Source organism: Sminthopsis crassicaudata, chromosome 4, assembly GCF_048593235.1.
Source record: "Sminthopsis crassicaudata isolate SCR6 chromosome 4, ASM4859323v1, whole genome shotgun sequence".
Lineage (NCBI taxonomy): Eukaryota > Metazoa > Chordata > Mammalia > Dasyuromorphia > Dasyuridae > Sminthopsis > Sminthopsis crassicaudata.
In genome coordinates this window covers 333,735,238-333,760,037 of record NC_133620.1, presented here as the reverse complement: position 1 = coordinate 333,760,037, position 24,800 = coordinate 333,735,238, and positions in this window count along the sequence as shown.

Here is a 24,800-nt window from a genome sequence, read left to right as displayed (position 1 = left end):
TAAAAAAATTTGTGTGAGGTAAGTAGTACAAGTATTAAGATAACCATTTTATTCAGAAGGAAACTGAGGCCGAAGTCCTCCAGCTTGTAAACTGATAAGCAAGGAACCCCAATAAGCTGTTCCTGATTCAGTGTACCTCTGAGAAATCATTGAAATGTTGAAATGTAATGGTTGCCTCAGGATATTGTAATAGCCAACAGAATAGGGATTCTTTTTTTTTTTATCTTATTTTATTTGTGTGTGAGGTGGTCCTCAAACTTTTTAAATAGGGAGTCAGTTCACTGTCCCTCAGATTGTTGCAGGGCCGGACTATAGTAAAAACAAAAACTCACACTCTTGTCTCTGCCCCTCAGCCCATTTGCCATAACTCAGCAGGCTGCATAAACGTCCTCAGCTGGCCACAGGGCCGTAGTTTGAGAACCCCTGGGTGAGACAATTGAGAGTAAGGAACTTAACCTGAGATCCCTGGGTAGCCAAATAGTCCATGGACAAATTTGGGGGATAAGTTAAGAATCCTTGCCAGAGAGGAACTGAAAGGGCTTTTGAAAAATCCTGAATCTGGAAGGCTATCCTTCCTTTAATTATTTCCCAGGGAAGTGAGATGATGTAGTGAACAGAATGTCAGGTCTAGAGTCAGGAATATCTGAGTTCAAACTTGGATTTAAACATTTTTAGCTGTGTGACCCTGGGCAAGTCACTTAACCCTGTTTGACTCAATTTCCTGATCTGTAAAATGAGCTGGAGAAGGAAATGGCAAACCCTTTTACCAAGAAAAGCCCATGTGGGATCATGAAGAGTAAAACATGGTTGATGATGATGATGATGATAGTAATTATAACATTTATATAGCACTTCAAAGTTTACAAAGAGCTTTTTTAGATAGTATCTCATTTAATCTTCAAAGTGAGGTAGGTACCATTATTGTTCCCATTTTACATATGAGGAAACCAAGAATCAGAGAAGTTAAGTTAAGCATACCCCATTGTTCCCCTTTATGAATCTAGAATGCAAAGTAGACATTTAAGATTGAGATCTGCCAGAAAACATCATAGCTGGTAAGAGTTTAAGACTAGATTTGAACTTAGGACTTCTGGATCTCAGGTCTAACAATATAGCCACTTTGCCACCCAGCTGGAATATAATGAAGGAGGTACTCTAGAGAATATTCAACTCTTTGCAATCCCATTTGAGGTTTTCTTGGCAAAGATACTGGAATAGTTTATGATTTCCTTCTCTAGTTCATTTTACAGATGAGGAAACTAAGGCAAACAGTTAAGTGAATTTTTCAGAGTCATACATCTAGTAAATGTCTGAGGTTAGATTCAAACTCATAGAGATGAGTCTTCCTGACTCCAAGCCTAGCATGCTATCTACTGTTACACCCAAGTGTCCATAATGGAGAATATTGGATTTTTAAAAATTTAAGTAAGGCAAAGTTACATGAAATCATCAATCTCATTCTCTCTTCCAGAATCAGCACTGTTAAGTGGTAATTCAGAGTCATTCCAACTCAAGATGCAATGACCTTGGAGTCTTTGATGTCTAACCAAGCTCTAAGCAGTCCATAGTGCCTGCTTCACCTGCCTCCAAGGCCATTGTTTTCATATGCCTATTCTACTAGGGGAGATCTTCACATGCTTGGGGTAGACATCCCCTTAACTCCTCATAGGGTTTGAGCCTCTTGGATATGCTCAGTCTGGTTTAGTCCATCTGTGAAAACAGTTTACCAGGGTATAGCCACGTATAAGACACAGCTTCTTGAAGCCACAGGTGAGATTTAGGTGGATCAGATGGACACCAAAGGTGGAAAGTAGCCCTCACCCAGAAGTACTAGTCTTTCCTGCACTCACCCTACACCCCAGGGAATTTCTCAGTGAGGAATTCTCCCTAGCAATGCAGTTCAACAGAGAAGGTTAGGGTTAGAGCTTCTGTTCCACCTATTCGTAACTTTTAATACTGGAAAATTGCATAGAACACTAAAACTGACCTGCCTGGGATTACATAGCTAATATGTGTCAAAGGTTTTCTTGGTTTTAAAGCTGGATTTCTATTCAGCACACCACATGGCCTCTCACACTGCCTTAAATATAGTATTATATACTATGGTTGTATTATATTATATTATACAAACATACATAGATATATACATATATATGTATAGATATATCTATATGTATATCTATCTATCTATCTATCTGTCTATCTATCTATCTATCTCCATATCCCTGTTTGTAGTATTAGTTCAAGGTGTATTGAAGGGCAGAAACTGTCTTATCTAAACTCTGTGTCTTCCCCAGTTTATTCCTCAGTGCTATGCATACAGCAGGTGATTAATAAAGCTTGTTGAGTGAATGAATGAATGTATGACTTCCTTTAAGGCTCCAAATGAAACCTGATGACTGTGGCCCTTGAAGAAGTTAGCTCGTTTTCCTCACTGAACCAGCTCTCCCACAGATTCTGTATATGGTTTTGATTTCAAGGAGAGAAAAATTGCTTTAAGTCCAAATATCAGATAAAGGACTTGCAATTCCACTAAGCCAGTGCTGAGTTCTGGACAAGGATTAATTAATTGCTCCAGCCCTCGGGAGCCTCATCAACTTGGCCAGGAGCTTCATTCATCTCAAGTTTCCTATCTGAGAGCAAGCCAGAGAGAATCAGAAGAGAGGCAATTCAGAAAGTTGGTGCTCCCTAGGCAGAGGAAGGATGAGAGGACTGTACAAAGAATCATTGAGTAGCATTAGTACATATGTGTGCACAAACTCAAGGACATACTTATGTGTTTGTGTATATTCTGTCTCTCCTAGTGTTATACTGTGACATTTTCTCCTTAGGGTTCCAGGATGTCCTAAAAGTTGGGGGGAGCCTCTTTTTTCTGCCATTAATTCAACCCCCCCCTCCCACCAGGGGGAGGGTATGTCTTTCCTTCCATTGTTAGGTCAGTAATTACCACCCTATCTTGATTTCAACATTTAACATTGATTAGGTTTTTGTAAAACTAAAATTAGTTTTAGTAAAGATGTTTACTTCAAAAACAGAACTAAAACAAACATACAAATATTTTCCTCAACACTTCTAGGGCATACTCTCCCTAAACCACTTCATTCTCTGCATATAAGGGAAGAATAGATTAAATCTTGGCTAAATTCCTCCATAATGTTAATCATTTTTTAAGCTAATTGGGGATAAGTGACTTGCCCAGGGTCACATAGCTACTACTATCTGAGGTCAGATTTGAACTAAGATTTTCCTGACTCTAGGATTGGTTTCTATCCACTGGACCACCCATCTGTCCCACACCATGATATTACCAAGTTTACACTTAAAAGTAGCCTCTATATTGGATGAATTTCAAATCTCAATTGGGAAACCTCAAAGTTCTCCAAAAGATTGCACCTTGCTTTATCCATTGGGGCAGCAACCCAACCAACGAGCTTTCTCTTCAACACAAGGCTAACTGAGCAGAAATATGTCTGCTCCACAATCTGCCTTTCCAAAGTACTTGGCTTATATGCCATCATGATTCTCCTAAAAGCAAGCCAGACCCTTCTTGTACTTACAAGAGTCTTAGGACAGTATAATAAGAGGGGCAAACACATTCCAATACGTGATCTAGAATCAAGAATGTTGAATTCACATTCTGGGTGACATTTAACTGTGCATTTATTCATGAATAAGTTGTTAAATTTCTCCAATCTCTAGCTGTTGTTTTTTTCATTTGTAAAATGGGAGAGTTAATGTATTTCCTACCTCACAGATTTCTTGTGGGAGGGAAGAGTTTCATAAATCTTAAAATGCTGTATAAATATTATTTGCTATTGTTAACCAAAAAAAGAGGGAAGCAAGAGGAGCCCCTAATGGTTCTATCAATCCAGAAGATAATTAGTACATTAGTGTATCACCTTTGTATTTTCCCTTCAGCCTCTAAACCTTGCAGCTAAAACTCAGACTTCCCACTTACCTCCCAGTTTCCTACTGGGAAATCTGCCAATTTTGCCACTAAGATTGTTTAAATTTGTAGAAGAACTTACAAACTTGTAAAGAGGGACAAAAGACATAGGATACTTGAGGCAGAAGAGCATATTGGAAAGAGAATTAACCTAAGAATCAGATCTACCCTCAAGATGTTCCACTTGTGAGCTTTTTGACAAGTCACTTCTCAAGCTTCAGTTTTATCTTCTTCAGGATAAGCAGGGTGTTGATAGAATTCTCTGAATGCCATGATTCCAGGAAAGTGATAACCCAAATATCAGATACTTCCTTTTGCTTTGGTTTAAGTGGGATAATAACCCTTTAACTGACTTCCAAGTCTTTCAAGCAATGCAATATGTCTGAAGGATTTTCTGCCTTCTATCTCTTTCCATCTTTCAGACAACTCTGAGAAGCCCATCTCCTGCAGAAAAATCTCTGAGATTCACTATAAGAAAAACAGATAAATGAAAAACTCTATAGACCAACCCTATGCTCTTCCTGTTACCATCTCATGATAATCCTTAATTTATGGGCAATAGAAATATTTTAATTAATTATATATTAATTTATAATTTATATAATAATATAACAATCATCTGATGTTTCTTATAATCACCCAACCTTCTTAGTCAAGGAAGCAGTCTCATACTATAAATTGTAGAGAGTATGGACTAATTCTGTATTATAATTGTCTATAACTTGGAGCTCTTCATAAACAAGGGATTTAATAAATGCTTCTGGATAATAAAGTGATGTTACACAGAGACACAACTCCTGTAAGGAAACATGGTTTTACTCCAGAACACTGACATCCACTGAGAGACAGATGTTCCTCCTCACAGTGACCACAGACTCTTCTTCTCTTTACACAGATCTCTGAAGAAAATCGTTCAGAGAAAGTTCAGCAGCCCATGGCTACAATGCTCAGGGTTCTGTACCTTTTTTGTGCCTCTTTCTAGAGGCCTATCTTTCTCCTTTTTATTTCTTTAAGAGATGAGATATAAAACTCTTTGGGGGATACACCTGGTGACCCCTTAACTACATTTATGGTGGAACTATCTTCTACACCATCATACCTCCTTGAGTATGGATATATCTCTATATAGGAGGACTATAGCTCTTTATTAAGTCCAACCAAAACTTATTTGCCCCAGGTGCAATTTGGGTGTTTTTCCTAAGCTCAAGACTCAACTTTGACACTTATTTGCTCTGATCATGCATATACTTATTAGTGTCTCTGGATTTCAGTTTTCTCATCTATAAAATGGTCAAAATGATACTTGAACTAATCTATATCTCCAGTTAGAAAAGCATTTTATAAATTGCAGGGTCATGGAAATAAAAGCTGATGTCTATTGTTCTTATTTTAACCACCAGGGGGAACTCGAGTGAGTTCAAACAGTAGAGTTACTAGGTTGCTATGGTAGTGTAGCTATGGAAACTAAGCACAAGCAATAACTACCCTCCAGGTAGGCTCCTGCACCTTCCATTCTCTGAAACTCAAGCAACAAAGCCTTTCTTCTTTTTCTCCCTTGTGCATTCACTGCTTTTGTACAAAGATAAAAGAAAAGAGGTCCAGGGTTCTATCCTGTACCTAATTTGGGCACTTTTGTAAGACTTGGGGTTGATCAGATTAGCTCTTTGCTTCAGCTTGTATCCCAGCCTGATTATCAAAAATATCATTCATCTTTGTAAAGGGGAATTCTTCTTATTAAATTAATTAAGGAGCCCTTGGATATTTTGTTGGTCAAGAAACTTTACAGCTGCCAAATCCCTGCTTCCTCTCCAACACTCTAGTTGGGTTAAATGGAAATTGGGAGTGAAAGTAAATGATGCTAGAAAGCTTCAGACTTTTTCCTGAAAAAAAAGAAAGAAAGAAGAAAGGGAGGAGGGGAGAGTCACTGTCTCTTTCTCCAGAGATTAGCTTAATCAGCAATGCAGATAGAAGCCAGCCCACAGTCCTTACTCCAGGACCATCTCCATCATTCCCTGCTCTCAACAATTACTGTTTTCCTTCTTGATCTGAGGCAGCTCTCCATGGTTCTTAGTGTTTTCTTCTTTCTCCTCCTCTTCCAAGCCCCTTCCAGATCAAGATCAGGACCTCAGAATCTGAGAATTCTGAGTAAACTGCCTGATCAGCAGGTTGCTTTCCTCTCCCAAGACTGTTGGCCATTGCTTGTTGTGGACAGGGTCAAAGATGATTACATTATAATTCACAGAAGGTGAATTATCAGTCAGTAGTAGCCTGTTTCCTCATTCTAACTGTCACATGGCCTGATGACGGAAAGAATTTAGAGCTGCCTGCCTCTCAGAGAAGGAAGCAGATGAACTAAAGCCTAAAGGACTACTTGGGTGGGCAGAAATCCATTGTGGATTACAGTTAGGATTCACAGAAACCATATTCCCTCAGTCCCAATGCCAGAGTAGCAGCTGTAACAAATCTGCAGCTGACAATTTGTTGTCTTGGTCTACTACCCAACCCCACCCTGGACCCTGCATCCTACACACTAGCCTAAACAGCTAGAAAACTAGCATAGGCCTGAAATCCCAAACTCTTCTCCCAAGTCCTCTCAAGGCATAGGTACACCTAGCTACAGGTAGCAGACTTGTCAGACAGAATCTACTTGAACTAATATATATTCTTCAAGGTATGTAGAATCTTACTAAAGCAGCCACCTATACAACAGGTAATCCCTGGCAGCAGAATTATTTTCTAATGTGATAAGGAGATGTAATAGTGCATCTGTGGAAATAGACCCATTCACATATATCCTAACCTGGCCATTAGAGAAATCAGTTCAGGATTTTTTTTTCTGCCTTCCCAAATAATCACAAGTAAATACCTATACCTTTACTGTCTCACACATTTCTAACAGCCTTTATAATGTTAGCATTATCAGGGGCCTTGTTGTTCTGTTGTGTACAACTGTGACCTCATTTGGGGTTTTTCTTGGCAAGCACAGCATAGCTCATTTTACAGATGAGGAACTAAGGCAAACAGGATTAAGTGATTTGCCCAGGGTGACACATCTAGGAAGTGTCTAAGGCTGGATTTGAATTCATGAAAAAAAGCCTTCCTGATTCCAAGCCCAGTGCTCTATCCACTGCATATCTAGCTGCCAAGACAGGAACCTTAAAGAGCCCTATTACCTTCACCTTATTTTTTACAAATGGGGAAAATTAATGAATATAGATTATATATAACTATAATTCATTTTTGCACACAAACATAATATATTATACATATATACATGTATACACATATATAAAATCGATGTGTGTGCATTTGTGTGTGTGTGTAATAGTTAACATTCATAGTGCTTTAAGGTTTATAAGGCACTTTGCATATATTACACTGGATGCTCACAACAACCCTCTAAGATAGAATCTAGTATTATTCCCATTTTACATTTAATATGGAAGCTGAGTCTGATTAAGTTTAAGTGGCCTGGGTAAGGACACAGTTAAGTAAACACAGTGTTAAGTAATAGCCTAAGTATATGACATTGATTGGAGTGCAGGTAGTTTCTGACTCCAAATCCAATGCTCTCTCTACTGTACTTGGAGAGGACAGGTGACTGGCTCAAAGTTTCATAATAAATTAATGGCTCAGTCATGACTAGTTTTTTTGTTTAATTTAGCATATCACAAATATTATATGCTAAACTTTATATTGGCATTACTTTCAGCTTTTTGATACTTCAGTTCTTTTCATTTGGTCCAAATAGTTCACTTTGCTCTGGTATAATGGGTAAAGTATTAGCCTTGAAATTAGTAGATCTAGAATAAAATTCTGCCTCAACCAGTCAATTGATAAGTAGTTACTAATTGTTTGCTATGTGCTAAGATTAGGGAATTTTTTAAAAAGGCAAAAGTTGTCCCTGCCCTCAAAGAGCTTTCATTATTAGCTATGTGACCATGAGAAAAATTAATTTCCTTCTCTGAGCCTCAAAATTCCCATGTATAAAATGAGATAAATAATGCTTATTTTACCCACTGTTGTTATGAGAAAACATACATAGTATTGTGTAAAATAACTGAAATAAAGTAATAATGAAATATATAAATCTTATAACTTGAATTCATTTGTTTTACAGGAAATGACATTAAGTTCACAAGATTTAAGCACATATTTTTAAATTCTTCACCATAAATCCACACAGCACATTGAATATTAAGTGTCCTTTATTATAAACAATCCACTTTTTGGAGTTCAGCACTTATTTTAGTCCATAGGTTTCCATTAGAAATTAAATCAGACAAATTCTTAGACCAGAGAAGCATATTTATTTTCATATATGAAATACAGTTCTTAACATTTTATAACATATGGCATAATACAAGGCCAGATTGTAGAATTTCATCACTATTTATGAATTTTAAAACTTTTACTTTTTAGGATATCAATACAATTTTCAGAATTAATCATTCCTTCATTAGGGATAAGACTTTAGGACTAATTGGAATCCCCCAAACACTTTTTGATTGATGGATCTTTTGCTGCACTGATATTACAATATCTGATAGATTTACATATAATCTTAAATGAAAAAAATGAAAGTCAACACTAAAAATGACCTTTTTTTCAATATCTAGTACTCCAGTCTTTCTATTATCCCATCTATGATAAACATACTTTTTAATTTGTAGCAATGGTTGGCAACTGGTTTGGGTTTTTTGTTTGTTCATTTTCTTCCTGGTCACAGGCTCTTCTTTTCATCTCACTGTAGAGGAATCAATAATAATCTCTGGAACTTCTGAAGGATTTTTGTTGTTTTCTGAAGACTAACTAGACTGTTTTGTAGTAATAGTTTGTCAGTTCTTGACTGTTTTCATTTACAACTATATTATCCTTTGCACTCAGGTACAACTGATCCTATTTCATTGTAGGTTTGGATGTGGTAGCAGTCCTAGAATTTCAGTCCTAGAATCACGAAGACTTCTTGAGTTCAAATCTAGCCTCAAATACTTACTAGTTATGTAGCCCTGAGTAAAACACTTTGTTTATCTCAGTTTCCTCATCTATAAAATAAACTGAAGAAGGAAATGGCAAATCCTCCAGAATATTTTCCAAGAAAATCCCAAATGGGATAGTGAAGAGTCAGTTACAAATGAAAAATAATTGAAATTGAATGATACTTGAAATGCCTGACTTCCCCACACCAAATGATTGCAGTGTTTCTAACAGCCATTGAAGTGTGCTCTTTGAGAGCTATTTGCCTACTTATAAAAAAAAGCATAGTATTTAAAAACACAACAAAAGAGAGCAATGAAACACATGTATGGCATGAAATCCAGCATTTTAAATGGACAGATTTAGCTAAACCAAATCTGAGAAACCAGGTCAATTCAGTTTCATCTGGTGAATGTCAGATATCCTGAGTAAGTCTAGTATTAGCAGAAACAAATATTGCATGACCATTGTTATCACAGAGTGAAACTACATCAAAATCATTCTTTGCCCTGAGAGAATTGCACACACTGCAAATGTAAACTATTATTATTCAAAAGGAATCACTGTGTCCCTTTCTGTTCAACAGCAGATGTTTCTGGCACGATGGTCTAAAGATTTCCAGATGTGCAGTTTCAAAGCTTCAGATCCTTTCCAAGAGGGAAGATGAAAGAATAGCCACCCACAGAGCTGGCATCTCAAAGGGTTATCCCAGACAGATCCATAACTAGGACAGGTCATCTAGGGCTTTTCCTCAGGCACACATTTGGGAGGGAAAGAGTATTCTACAACCTTCCCTTAAGGTAGCTCCTGTCCAGATTCTTACAGATCTAACAGCTCTCCTGGTGAGATTTGAGACAGAAGGCAAGCCTTGGAGAGAGATAGGGGTATATCAGTGGTATCAAAAGTCAGGGGAGGAAGGAGAGGGGATAAGCCATTCCCATTAGCTATGTGCCAGCACCAATCTGAGTCCCCACTTCTGAGACATGAGCCCTGGAGAAGGATGAAGGTGTGATGCCTCCAATGGCAAAGGTTGGGAAAGAAGAGCGAAGGAATGAACTACTTTATATCCCTCCATTACTGTCCTTTGCAGTAAGAATTGGGGAGAGGGAGGAGTGGAAAAAGAGAAAAGTTGCTACTTTGCCCCTTTCTCTTTGAAACTCCTTTTACTTACCTCTTCTCTTCCACACTGTTATCCTCCTCTCCCCATTCAGCTCAGCCCTAGCCCTCCCCTCCATCTTCAAACCCTGTGTCTATTTTTGTTATCAAGGAAAGACTCCCCGAGAAGGACATGGTCCTGGCTTATGCCCCTCCCTCCTCCCAATAGAGTTCTTTCTCCTCCCTCTTCCCTTCATAATCTGCTTTTAGGGCACTGTCATTTTAGAACTGATCCTATCAATTTAAACTATGGGGCTAGTGATCCATGATGGCTTAATGTGTTAACCCTTCCAAAAGGTATTTTATTTTTAACAGGATATAATTCCTTAAAAGCAGAGGAATGAAGCTTAAAATGATGGACTGTCAGGTGTTGTTGCAGGTCAATGAAGGAACTATTTTGGAATAAAGAGCAGTGGTGAAAGAGATCCCCAGAACAGCTCCCAAATAGAAACCTCCTAACTTATTATTATTTCTATTTGAGCAATTTTATGCTGTCTCCCCTTCTCTCTCCTTATTTATGGCAGGGGAATGGGAAGTGAAAGAGAATTCTCCCCCAACATGTATATTCCTGAGAATTTCAGCCCTTTTGTTTTAACTCCCTCTTCTTCACAGTGCCCATTGTAATGCCCTCTTTCAATCCCCTCATCAGCCAGAAACAAGAAAAAAAAGAAGAAATAGGAGGAGGAGGAAGAAGAGAAGAAGGAAGAGGAGAGAAGCAGGAGCAGAAGAGGAAGAATCAGAAGAACAAGAACAACAAGGAGCAGAACAAGAACAAGAACAACCGAAGCAGAACAAGAAGAACAGGAACAAGAACAAGAAGAACAAGAAGAAGAAGAAGAACAACAACAACAAGAAAGAGGAGAAGAGGAGGAAGAAAGAGAGAAAGAGAAAAAAGAGAGAGAAAGAAAAGAAAGGAAGAAAAAGAAACAAAGAAGAAATGAAGGAAAAAAGAAGGAAGGAAGGAAGGAAGAAAGAAAGAAAGAAAGAAAGAAAGGAAAGAAGGAAGGAAGGAAGGAAGGAAGGAAGGAAGGAAAGAAGGAAGGAAGGAAGGAAGGAAGGAAGGAAGGAAGGAAGGAAGGAAGGAAGGAAGGAAGGAAGGAAGGAAGGAAGGAAGGAAGGAAGGAAGGAAGGAAGGAAGGAAGGAAGGAAGGAAGAAACTGTTTCAAGATCCAACATTCTATTTACTGTGTCACCTAACTGCCTCTACAATGCAGAGTTCTATAATACACACACATACACATAGATATTCATGCATATATGTGTGTATACACTTATGTATGTACATATATATGTATATGTATATAATTTGGAGTTCAAAAGGATTTTTTGTTGATCCTCCATCATTTTCAAAGAGATTTCAAAAGTCATTAATCTCATTCTCTCCTCCAGAAGCACCATAAGCCCATTGACATGACCAAAATCAAGAGGACCAGTGATGGCCTAGGATGCAATGGATAACTTTGGCATCCTCAATGACTAATCAAGCTCTAAGTATTCCACAGTATCATCATTAGCAAGTCTGTGCCTTTAGCAATGTCTTGGGCCAGGACATTGAAATCATGAAGTTGATTGACCTGACTCAAATCCCCAGGTAGTAAGTAGCAGAACCTGATTGAAATTCCAGGTCCTATGATTTTAAATCCAGTTCTCTTTCCACTATCAGGGTACAAACTATATTCAGAATAGATAAACAATAGATACTCCCATAGTTTCATATGACTTAAGTCCACTTTACTTGTATTAAACCCATCCTCAATAGCTTCCAGGTCCTCTTTATTTTGACCTCAAGCAGCCAGTTCTTCCTGTCTCCTGATCCTTTGAATGACTCTCTTCTACCTTGATGATTCAACTTTTCTTCCACCTCCATGAGTCCAAGGTCAGTTATTTTTCTCAACAACCTCTGGGGTCAATCACCATCCTTATCTCATCCAAAGATCAACACTACCTATAGGATTTGGCAGCTCCTCTAAACAACCCTTGGCCATGCCTGACAAAGGAAGGCAGACTGAGATTGTCAGCTATTCACTGTGGAAGAACAGGGACCTGCCAGAGTGACAGGAGCAGAGGCCCTGACATGGCGGGGCCCAAGTCTCTCTCCATGCTTGCTGTCTCTCCAACTGCTCCATCCTGTCAGATATACAGACATACCACCAGCTTCCAGGCCCCAGCCCTCAAATGCTCTTGACAACCCTTTGTCCCAGGGCCAGTTCAGTATTCTGAGGCATTATAATAGCTTTCTGACAGAGAAACAAATTTATGCTGCTTGACAATCCTCCTATCTTCATATTGACTCTTTATATCATTCTTTTCAGTGAGTGCTCCAAATCTTTTCCTGTATCCCCAAATTCTCAACTATAATCCCACACTACATATTTAAAGCATCTTTCGTGAGCTCACTAGATTCCCTTCTTGTACTCCTCCAAATTTTCCTACATCATCATCAAACAACCTTTTCTCTTTCCCTTTGGTCCCAGTAGAAAGGGTATACCCTTTCCTCACTGAGGATGACTCTTTCACCAATGTCCTTAAATCACACCCTTTCCTCTCTCTTCCAATAGTCATGTACTCTCTCTCATAAAACTTCACTCTCTTTCTAGTGAGGCTGATAACTTTGCACAGCTCTGCTCCACTTAAATCCAATTCATAACCTATTTGATGTTATTGGGTCCTCTTTGAGAATGAAGGACAAACAATTCCTGTCTACAATTAAAGGAAGAAAACCTTCCTTTGACCCCTTAAACTCTGTCCAGCTCCTGTACCATCTCTTTCCCCTTCTTCATTCTTAAACTTTAAAGTTATCACACCCTATACCTCCACCTGATCATAATAATCATTCTCTCTTGTGACCTTGAAGGATGATTTCCAATCCATGATTTTTCAGAGACTACTGTCTTGGAAGTTACCAATGACCTATTTACCAAATCAAAAAACCATCTTTTCTACAGTCCTTACCTTTCTTGATGTTGTTTTTGAAGTTGTTGACTTCTCCATCCCATTGGATGCTTTGACTATGAAGGACCCACCCATTTCTGGTTCTCCTTCTAACAATCTATTATTTAATAATAGCCAGCATTTATATAGTATTTCCTATGTGCCAGGCACTGTGCTGAGTGCTTTACAATTATTCTCTCATTTGAACCCTACAACATCTCTGGGAAGAAGTGGTTTTTTAATCTTTGACAATTTCTATCTGTTCCATTTCCATAAGACCTCTTGCATCTGTTTGCTCTTCTCTAATCTCATTTTCAGCACCTTAATGTTGGTGCTCATTATTGCCAACCTGGATGATTGCAATTGCTTCTTAATGGGTCTTTCTATCTCCAGCTGTTTCTCCTCCAATTTGGTCTTAATATTGCTGCCAAACTAATCTTTCTTAACCATGTCATTCTTCTGATCATAAATCTTTCAGGGACTTTCTATTACCTTCTAAGTAAAATTTAAACATCTTTTCCTGACGTTCAAGGCCTTTACATTCCACCCTATCCCCCTTTCCCAATTACATTTCATATTTCATACTGCATTCTTCCACATATTCTAAGCACTAACCAAATCAAAGAACTTTATGTCTTCCAAATATATCTTATGTTTACCAGCTATATACTATTATCTATGTCTTAAATGTTTTCCTTTGTCTTCTTTTGCAAAATAATTTCAATTAATTTTTGTTTATATATATATATATATACATACCTCTCATCAACTCTCCCCTACCCTCACCACTAAGACCTATGAAGGTCTTCTTCATATCAAGCATAAATAGATGAATAGACATAGATGTGTATCTATTTATCCATATATCTGTATAGACACATATTAATATATATGCCATATCTGAAAAAGTAGGCCTCTAATCCCTCACCTTTATGCTAAGAGGTGGAAAACCTGTTATACTCTCAGCCTTTTGAAGTCATTATTAGTTACTGTATTGAAGAAAGTTCCAAATTCTTTTGATGTAGCTTTCTTTTACTATTTTCTGGTAATATCAAATAAAATAGTAAATCAAAAAATAAATAAACCTGATTAATAAAATTTTAAAAAATAAAAATAAATAGTAAAACTTTTCTTTGAATTCTTTGCATTTGTTATTTCTTACAATACAGACATATATAGCCAGTTTTGGATGCTCTCTTTGTTTCAGATTCATTGCTATTTTCTTTTTAAGTGCTACAAATACTTTCATGTATATGGGACCTTTTCTGCAGTCTTTGAATTTCCTAATATGTATACCTAGTAGAGTTATTGCCGAATCAAAAGGTATATATACAGGTTAGACAATTTTTCTTCCCTTCCATTCTCTGCCTATTAGTCTCTCATCTAGCCATTAATACTTCAATATGCCTCATAAATAAATATATTGATGCATTAGTGCAGGTTGCTTCCCATCCATGACTTGTTGTTCTGTGCAATTTCAGTCCATGCTCTTCCATAAACCCTTTAGAGGTAATCTGCTTGATGGCCTTCTTTTCACATCTCATAGTCACTGTCCCTTTATGTTATACTGTCCCTTTATTTTTCTTCGCTCTTACTATATGACTGATCGTGAATATCCTTGATAATATCCCTTACATAATTTTCTGCATGTAATTCATTATTTGAAATATGCTGCAGCTTGCTTCTGCTTAAGATATGTTTTTCTGTTTTCTTTTGGGTCACCTGAAACTTAGATTCCTTGAAGACTATGATGTTCCCAAGAAACATAATCACAGAGGATTGCTCAGAGAACATTTAGCTGAAAAGATAATATTTGTTTTGCCATCTCTTTCTCAAGAAGGTCAAGTGTTTGTTGGCTAATGGGGTTTTTTGGTCTCCTTATAATAGCATTCTTTCTATAAATTAAGTTATAAAAAAATTGGTGAAAATCAAGGTTGACATTCTAGTCTTTTTTTCCAATTTCCATTTTTTTTTTTTGGTAATCAATACTTCATTTGAATCAGTCAAATTGAAGTTATTTTTTGCAAAGGCTTCTTTCTGTCTTTCTTCTAATTTGATGTTGTTTTAACCTTTACTCTAACTTGTTGAATCCACATAGATGACAATTCTGATATTACTCCCACATCAGTAACCAGTTATTTCTCGTCAGTTAAGATATAGTCAATTTCTATTTGTATATCACTTGAGATTAATTATGACCAGCAGCTTCTAGCTTTCTTAAGATAGCTTTGTGAAAATCTGATATGAGAATTTGGAATTATCTACAAATCTTTGACTTCTTTAATTTAAATTGAGTCATATTTTCAACATACTTTTCATTATCACTCTTCATGCTCGCCTTTGCATTGAAGTTACCAAGTACCAAAATATGTGATGACTTAGTTAAGATCCTGTCAGGTTTTTTGTAGAATCTTTTTTACATCTTCATCCTCTGCAACAGATGTTGATAAATAAGCAGCAATTATCTGCATGATAGTCTTTTTGTTGACGATAATCATAAAAATTGCTAGATGAGGTGAAAATATGATGTTTTTTGCTTCTAAATAAACCAGATAAAACCAGTGGTTAATAGACACATTTTTCTTTGCCTCTCCAATGAGAATATGTGAGCCATAATTCTGTTAAAGTTCAATTTCCTTTTGATTTGTAGCTTTGTTGATTGCAAAAGTATTAATACTGGTTTATCACATACACACACAAATGAAAATGAATTATATCAATGACCTTTTACAACTATGACTAGGGAAGAATTTTAAACCAGAGATAAAAAGTTGTCCCAAGAGATAAATGTGGTTTAGATTACATGAAATTAAATTCTAATTTAAAAAAAAAACAAAATTTTTTTAAATTATATGAACAAAATCAATGCTGTTAGGATAAAGAGAGAAATTGTCATATATAGGGGGGAAAGTTTTTGCATTAAAAATCACTGATAAGATTTTTACATCCAAGATATAGAGAAAACTAAAATAAACTATTTTTATGGTCAGTTAAGTGGGTGTAAACTTACCTAATCCACAATATCTAGTCACCACTAGATCAGATCTTGTTCCATAACTCATCTAGCCATTCACCAGGGTCTTCCATATGGATTAACTCACCATCCCCTATGACTACTCAAAGTCCTTTCCCCTGGTCAGTACTCTTCTTTATGTGTTTTCTCTTTCTCTTAAGATGTCAATCCTTAGCATAGAACCCAAAATATAATAATCTCTTAATAAATAATATAAATCTATAAAATCAAGTGCCATTTCTCAACAGATAGTCAAAAGATGTAAACAAATAATTATCAAAAGAAAAAACGACAAATTATTAATGACCATGAAAAAAGTTGATTTAAGTAACTAATGATAAGAGAAATATACAATCTAAAAGACTCTAAGGTTTCACTTCACACCAAGCAAAATAATAAAGACTACAAAATATGAAAATAATGTTGGAGAGACTGTGGGAAAATAGGAGTACTAATATGCCAATGGTGGAGTTATGAATTATTCCAACTATTCTGGGAAACAGTTTGGAATTAGGATTTTTAAAGTAACTAGAATAACCATACCCTTTTACCAAAAGCTCTTACTGTTAGACACATACTGAAATAAGATAAAAAGGGGGAAAATCCCATAAGCATCAAAATAATAGTAGCCCTTTTGTTGTAGCAAAGAACTGGAAACAAGATAGACACCCATCTAGTGGAGAATAAACACATTATGGCATATTAATATAATGGAACATAATTGCATCATAAGGAACAACAAATATGAAAAAAAATTCAGAAAAGAACAGGAAAACATGAATTGTTGTGAAGTGAAGTAAGCAGAACCAAAAATAATACATAAAAATTATGGCAATAAAAATGTAACAATCAAAAAATGAAACTAAATATTATGTAATTATAAGAACAAGCTTGGTGCTATAGAATAGCTGAAAAAAAGATGCACATCTCTCCTTTCATTGCAGAAGTGGAAGGTTACTGATATAGAATATTACATACATTGTCAGGAATAATTGATATACTGGTCAGTTTCATTTGAACTACTTTTTTATTTTTGTTGTAAGGAATAATTATTTTGCTTGGAGAGAGAAGAATATATTCAGAAATGAATGTGATATAAAAATAAAAGACCAACAAAACTAAGAATTTTTTTTAAAAATTCTACATGAAGTAAAAAACTTTAAAATTCTGAATAAAAAAAATGTATGTGGTTTAGTTCTTACCTGTACTGTCAATTATTTGCTCATTCAAAAGAATTCATATTTAAAATAAATAGAGAGATAGAGCATTTATTAAACATTTACTATATCAGTCATAGGGCCAGGCCCTATACTAAGAACTAGAGAGACAGAAAAAAGTAAAAGTCGGTCCCTACCCTCAAGGAGTTCACAGTCTAACGGGAGAAACAGCATACAAACACATGCAAAGCAAGCAGGATAAATAGAAAACAATTAACAGAAAGATCTTAGGAAAGGCTTCAGGCTTCCTGTAAAAGATGTGATTTTAGTTAATACTGATAAAAAGCCTAAAAATTCAGTGGGTGAAGCTGAGGAGACAACAAACAAATGTATATTGCTAAGCTATATATAGAATAAAGAGGAAATAATTAACTGAAGAAAGATACTAGAATTAAGAGTTATTGGGAAATCTTTCCTGTAGAAGGGGGCTATATCAAATATATATAATACTGTGTGTGTGACACACGCACACATGTATACAGTCAATTATATAATAAACATTTATTAAGCACTCACTATTTGCCAGGGACCATGCTAAACACTAGGTATATAAATATAAGGGGAAAAAAAGACAGTCCCTGTTCTCATGGAGTTTACAATCTAGTGGGAAAAGATAACATAGAAAGGGGAGAAGAAAAGCAGAAAGTAAAGATAGGAAGGGAAGGAGAAACAGAAATGGAAAAGTGGTTCAAAGAATTATAGTTGGTCTAGGTTTCAATGGAATTGGGAAGGAAGATTAAGGTATTTACAATTAAATTAATGTTTGTAAGTAATCTAAAACCATTCGGTCCTTATCATTCACTGTCCTTTTCTTCCATTCCACCACCATCATCAAAGAAGTTGCCATAGCCACAAAACTTAGCACCTTATGACCAGCTCTAGGAGGAAGAATGCTTCTCTATTAGCTAAGTTGGTCCTTGGATAGCAAATTCAAATGGAATTTGATGACAGACAATGGTCTGTCCCACAGAGCATTCTTTCATCCAAGGTTTTTTAATTTCCTTTTAGCAATCTAGTAGAACAGATGGACACTTTCTCAGAAAAAAAAATTGTTTTTAAATACATAAAAATTTTAAAGAAAATTACAGAAGAAAGCAATTATATTAAAATTAATCAAGATGCACTTAAATTCTAATATGGTAATATGGGTGGTGCTTTATTAATTTTGTCCAGGAAACAAAATCTTTTCTCCTCCTCAGAGCCCTGCCCTTTGTACATAGACTTACTAGCTTTAGGAGAAACTCTAGGATGATCTCTAAGGTGCAAGTGACTTGCTTCTCTTGGAGTCTGTCTGAATTGTTAAAGCCAAAGAGTCACAGAAAAGAAAACAGCAAAGTCAAACAAGCCCACTGAATAAATTGGAAATGCTAGTGGGCCTCCCCATAGAGATTCATGATAAGAGAGTAGGCTTATATATGTGTTGAAGGGGTGGGTAATAACAAATGTTATACTTTTTTAAGAATAAGAAGGAACTGCAAAAACTTGAACCCCTAAAATCCCTGCCCAATAACAGATTCCAGCATTTTCTCCTGTTTGAAAAAAAATTACAGCCTCCAGATATCTCAGTCTTTCATCACCCCTTCACCATCCCGACTCTTTTCCTCAGTTTTCTGACTGGATCCTGAAACATATAACAACACAAGAAATGTCATTTTGTCAAACCAGTGGTCAAACCATCATGCTATTTAAGCTTTGTCTAGGATACACAATCTTAGGCAGCATCAACAGAGGTAGAACTTCAGGAATGAGAAGCCCTATAATCTTACTCTGATCAGATTACATCTGCAATGTTGTGTTCAGTTTTAGCACCACATTTGAGAAACTTATTCATGAACTAGAAAGTGTTAAGAAGATAGCAACAAGGAAGATGAAGGGTTTCGGTATCCTTCTAGAGAAGGTCTGATTGAAGCAGACATAGATGTTTAGTTAAAGGAAGAGAAGACTCAGCAGGGATCTGATAGCTGTCTTCAGTCATTTGAGGGGTGATCATGAGGTGGATTAGACTTGTTTTGCTTGGTACCAGAGGGCAAAACTAAGAGCAATGATTTAAAGCTGGAAAAAAGTATGTAAGGAAAAACTTTTTAATAATTAGAATCCTATAAAAGTGGAATAAATCATTGTCTAGGGAGAGAAACACAAAGCATTTTAAAATTTACAAAACATTACCCCAAAAATTACATTACAAAAATTCATTATCTTATTTAATATTTTAAATGTCTGTTTTATTATTTAATTAACACTCATTCTTTTCCCCTCTATCTCACCAACAGCCTTTTTCTATTAAAAAGAAAAAGAAGAAAAACAAAACCCTTGCAACAAATGTTTGTAGTCAAGCAAAACAAATTCTGACATTTCCATTTTCAAAAATGTTATCTCAGTTGATCTTTACATCAGTGAGCTGTTAAAACTAAAACTAAAACCCAGAGAGGTTAAGGGCTTACTCATGGTTGCACAGCATTGTTGACTGCAACATTCTTTTCACTGAACCATGCTGAATATTCTGATTTCACTCTAAATGGAGTTTCTTAAGTAAAATCTGGACAATTACTTGGATACTGTAGAGAGAATTCTTGTTCAGTTGACTAGATGGTTTTGGAGCTATGAATTTTTTTTTTACTCTGGGACATTCTTCAAACTCTCTGATCCAACTACAATAGTCCCCCTTCAGTCTTGCCATCCTGTTCACCAGATCAGGTCCTGTGCTCAAAAAGGTCATCCAAGTCTGGCAGAGGCTGCTGGGGAGAAGGTCAGGAACTGACATGTATATATACACACCTACCTAAGACTCCGAAAGATGTATTTTTACCCCTTTCAAACAGTGACGTTCCTGTAATAAAGAATTTAATAACCTGCTGTGCCCGCGTGGGGAGAAAACTCATTTGTTTAATAGGTAGCAGTTTGGCTTTGTCATGTTCATTTAGTTTTTAATGACACACAGTTGTGCCAATATTGATTTTGGTTTATAGGGAGTCAAAAAAATTTACTGTCTAGAAGGATCTAAAATGCATCCCTTTCATCTTGCTGTCTTCAAAGGTGCAGTTTCTAGGCAAGCACACAAGGGGTATATGGTTGGGTGCTTGGGAGAGTGTAGATTATTAGACTGACCTCAGGAAGACTAGAGTTTCCTCCTTTACCTTGACAAATGGGAGCCAGGATGAGGAGACTGGCAGGCAGTGGATTTTTCATCTTGCAAGAAGAATAAGTCTCTGTCAAGGAAACAAAATTAATTTTCAGAGTATGCCCTTCAGCCATGAGTTTTATAGGCATGTGTGTGTATGTGCACACACACATACACACACACACACACACACACACACACGTATATATATATATATATATATATATATATATATATATATACACATACATACACACACACACACACACACACACACACCACAAATATATGTGCATATGAATGTGAATGTGAATGTATATCTATACTCCAAGTTCACATTTCAGGAAAATGACTATAATTCTGGAACCACTTTTCTCTCTATAAATGTCTAGTATATTCGCAACTACCTCAGGCTTCTTGCATACAGCCATTCATATTTGATCCTTCTGTACATAGCTACTAAGCTAGTTTTCATTTTTCATAATATAATGGATAGGACTTAAATGACATGGAAAGACTTCGGGTTTTATAGATTCAGGATCAAATTCAGCCCTGTGTTCCTTTGAACCTGTTATTATTTTCAATAGTATCCAACTCTTTGTGACTTATTTGGGATTTTCTTGGCAAAGATCTTGGAAGGGTTTGCATTTTGTTCCCTAGTTCCTTTTACAGATGAGGAAACTGAGGCAGATATGGTTAAGTGACTTGCCCAGGATCATACAGCTAATGGTTTGCTATTTCCTCCTCCTCCTCTCTTCCTCAACCCCTCTTTTTTCTCCCCTTTTCCTCTTTTTCCTCCTCCTCTTAGCACAGTGTCTGGCTTAATCAATTCTTGTTGTTTTGCTGACTAGAATGAATGCTTCTTGACAGTTAGGATAGTTTTATTTCGTCTTTAGAGCTTCACTGCTAAGCACAGTGCTAATCTTCTGAAGACACATCTAAAATTTTTGTTGATTATTTGATTTCTACAAAATGTTGGGAAATCAGGCCTTTGGTCAATAAAATAAATACTACTAGGCCACTATTTCTATGGGAAAAACAGCATCAACTTAGATCGTATACATTGACCTAGGAGTGGCCATAGAAATTATTTAGTCCCACCACCTTATGTAGAAGCAAAGGAACTAAAGTCTTGATAAGTAAAAATAACTCATCCAAGACCAAGCATATGTTACATAGATTGTAGCGACCCCATTAGCACCCTGAGTACCTTAGAATCAGCCACAGTCAGGGTAAGCAAAAGTCTTTATTCTTGGTCTTTGGCAGTAGAAGGGAAGAGAGTGGACATGTGGGATCTCTGCAATCTCCTTCTCTCTCTCTCACAGAAGTGACCCTGGCTAGTCTCACTCCACCTCCTAGTCCCTCCCACAATTCTCTGTATACACCAAACGATTGGGCCAGCACAAGATAGTGGAAAGGGCCATTTTCCAAGCATATTCTTATATTGTCCAATCAGTAACTAGCCTCAAGTGCTCGATTATCCTACCCCAGTGCATTGCCTCAAGAGTTTTAGCCCTTTACAGTAGATGGCAAAAGTGGGGTTTGAAGTCAAGTCTTCTGATCACAAATTCAGTGCTCAGCCTATTGCACCATATTCCTTCCCAAGTTAATTCGCAGAACCTTTCCCCTATATCAGCAGAGATTAACCATTAACCATAAACATGAGATGATAATAAATGACAGAAGCAGGATTTGAACCCAATTCTTCCTGCCATAACATCAATACTGTGTTATGCTTTGTCACTATTTTATTAATGGTCTATACTGGGATTGAAATCAGAATTCTCATTTTCCTGACTTCAAATTCAGCCTCAGACACTCCCTGACTTTGTGACCCCAGGAAAGTCACTTCACCATGTTTGCCTCAGTTTTCTCATCTGTAAAATGAGCTAGAGAAGGAAATAGCAAATCATTCTAATATCTTTGCCAAGAAAACCCCAAATAGAATCCAAAAGAGTCGTACATGTCTGAATTTACGGAACAACAACAACTCTCTATCTGCATTGAATTATCCACGTTATGAATCATCTGTCATAATGGTTTAAGTCCTGACATCCTGTCCACTTGTGCTCATCTTCTTTCTCCATCATTTGATGTATGCACAGGGAGGGCTAAATCATTTTAATATCAGTCTAAGCAAAATGTAATTAAGGAGGTAATTCTATTGCAGAAAATATAATGTATCTCAATGCCAATGAAAAATGACTTTTGTTTATCATGATCTGACACATACCTCATTCTTCCCAGGCATCCAGATGCTGATCTTCATATTTAGACAAGGGGAGTCAGTGGGGAGGGAAAAGAACATGAACAGGTAAAAACAGACTCTAAAAGAAAAACCAATCAGTGGCTGGAGGACTGGGCTTGGACTCAGGAAGACTAGAGTTCAAATTTAGCCTCAGACACATTATGATGTGATCCTAGTTGAGTCACTTAGCTGTTGTCTACCTCAGTTTCCTTCTCTGTTAACTGGGGCCCAGGATTGTTGTGAGAATAAGATAACATTTATAAATCCCTTTGCAAACACTGAATTACTATCTAAATGTTAGTGATGATGACCATGATGAGAATGTCTTTTTGAGAATGGGCCAAATAAGTTTTCTTCATCTATTAAATGAAATTAATTATTACATATACACTACATCCTTCAGAGTTGTTGTGGGAAAGGGGCTCTGTAAACATTAAAATTCCATATAAGTATACATTATCATTATGGATGTGCTAGAAAATATTTAACAAGAATTTCTGGATTAGGGGAGAATGTGCACATGACACACTTCTAATTTAAGTCTGGATTATTAACATTTTCTCCCTCTTTAAGTTCTGACAGTCACAAAACAGTAAATGAAGCCTATATTTATAGAGTTCACTGACTTCTGAGGTGTAAACGCTCACATTGAAAATTTAATAATTAACTTTTTTGAGGCAATCAGGGGAAGTGACTTGCCCAGAATCACACAGGCTTGTAAATGTCTGAGGCCAGATTTGAACTCAAGTTCTCCTGATTCCAAGCACTCTATCCATTGTGCCATCAAGCTGTCCCTAACAATTGTTTTTTACCAGCCCATTCAAGATGGCCTTTATATACCTCTGATTATCATTGCTGTGTAAAATGGATTGGTAACAGAGAAAGAGTACCACATTATAGAATCATCTAATTTGAATTGTAAAGAAGCTTGGAAGTCGTTGCAGAGGTGTTAAAACTTACTATCTATACAACTGCAAAGAGAAGTTTCAACCAGATTAAAATATAATTGGGAAATTTTTGCCAAAATAAATATAAAAACAATGAAACCTAGATAATGTAAATTTGTGATTTTCTAAGTCAACATGTGGTCTACTTAAGTTTCACAGCACCAAATTAGGACTAAACCCTCATATCTCATGAGGAATTTAAGCCAAGACAAGTAAATCTATGATTTGTACAGATTATATAGGTAGTAATTCAAACTCAAATCTTTTACCACCAAATCCCGTTCTTCTTCCAGTGGAACATACTGTTATTGGCAGGCTTGAGTACAAGTCCCACTTCCAACACTTGCTAACTTTTGACTTCATGCAAATTAATTTCTTTCCAAGTATCATTTTCCTCATCTGGAAAATCAGGATATATCATACCTCATAGTATTATTGTGTGGGAGAGAAAAATGTTTCACAAGCTTCAAACAGTTATGTAACTATGTTATTATTGATACCATTATTTTCAGACTCAAAGTCAGCACACTAAGAAATCGGTATTCCTCTCCTGTCCAGCAAGCTCTCTGGGAACCTTAGTCCATTATCCCTGGTACTGTACAAAGTGACAATTGACAGAAATTGTATTGACAGATCATTATTGAACATAATTGCCCAACAGGAATCATCCTAAATCCATTAACCAGAGTAGAACTCAGCTATAATTTTGAGACACTCCTAACATTGGGAGAAATTCCCTGTTAATATTTGAAGGCTACTCTTTAAAATCAACCAGGTCTTAAAAAGCTGAGTATATGTATGACCCATTAAGTAAGTCATCCCTCCTCATGTTATTTTAGCCCATTTAGAATTGCATTTCTCTTATGAATTCCCTATAGGAAATTTTCTTTTTCTTTGTTTTATTTTTTAATTAAAATTATCCTTTTTTAAAAAATCAATATGAACTTAACAAACATAACACATTTAAATATTTCAACTTGGAAAGAGCAGAAAAGGTTGTATATAACACTATGATATACATGTAGTTTCTATATGTGTATAACACTGATATACATGTAGTTTCTATATGTGTATATTAAATTTAATATGTGTATCAATATTGTTCTGCTTATCTGTATCTCTTTCTAAACATCCATCTGTTCTTTTTGTTGTATTTTAAAAATATTTCATTAGTACTTTTTCTTCCTCTTCTCTTTCCTACTCACCAGCTCTATGCACTTGAATCACTAAAGACTCATTTGTAATAAT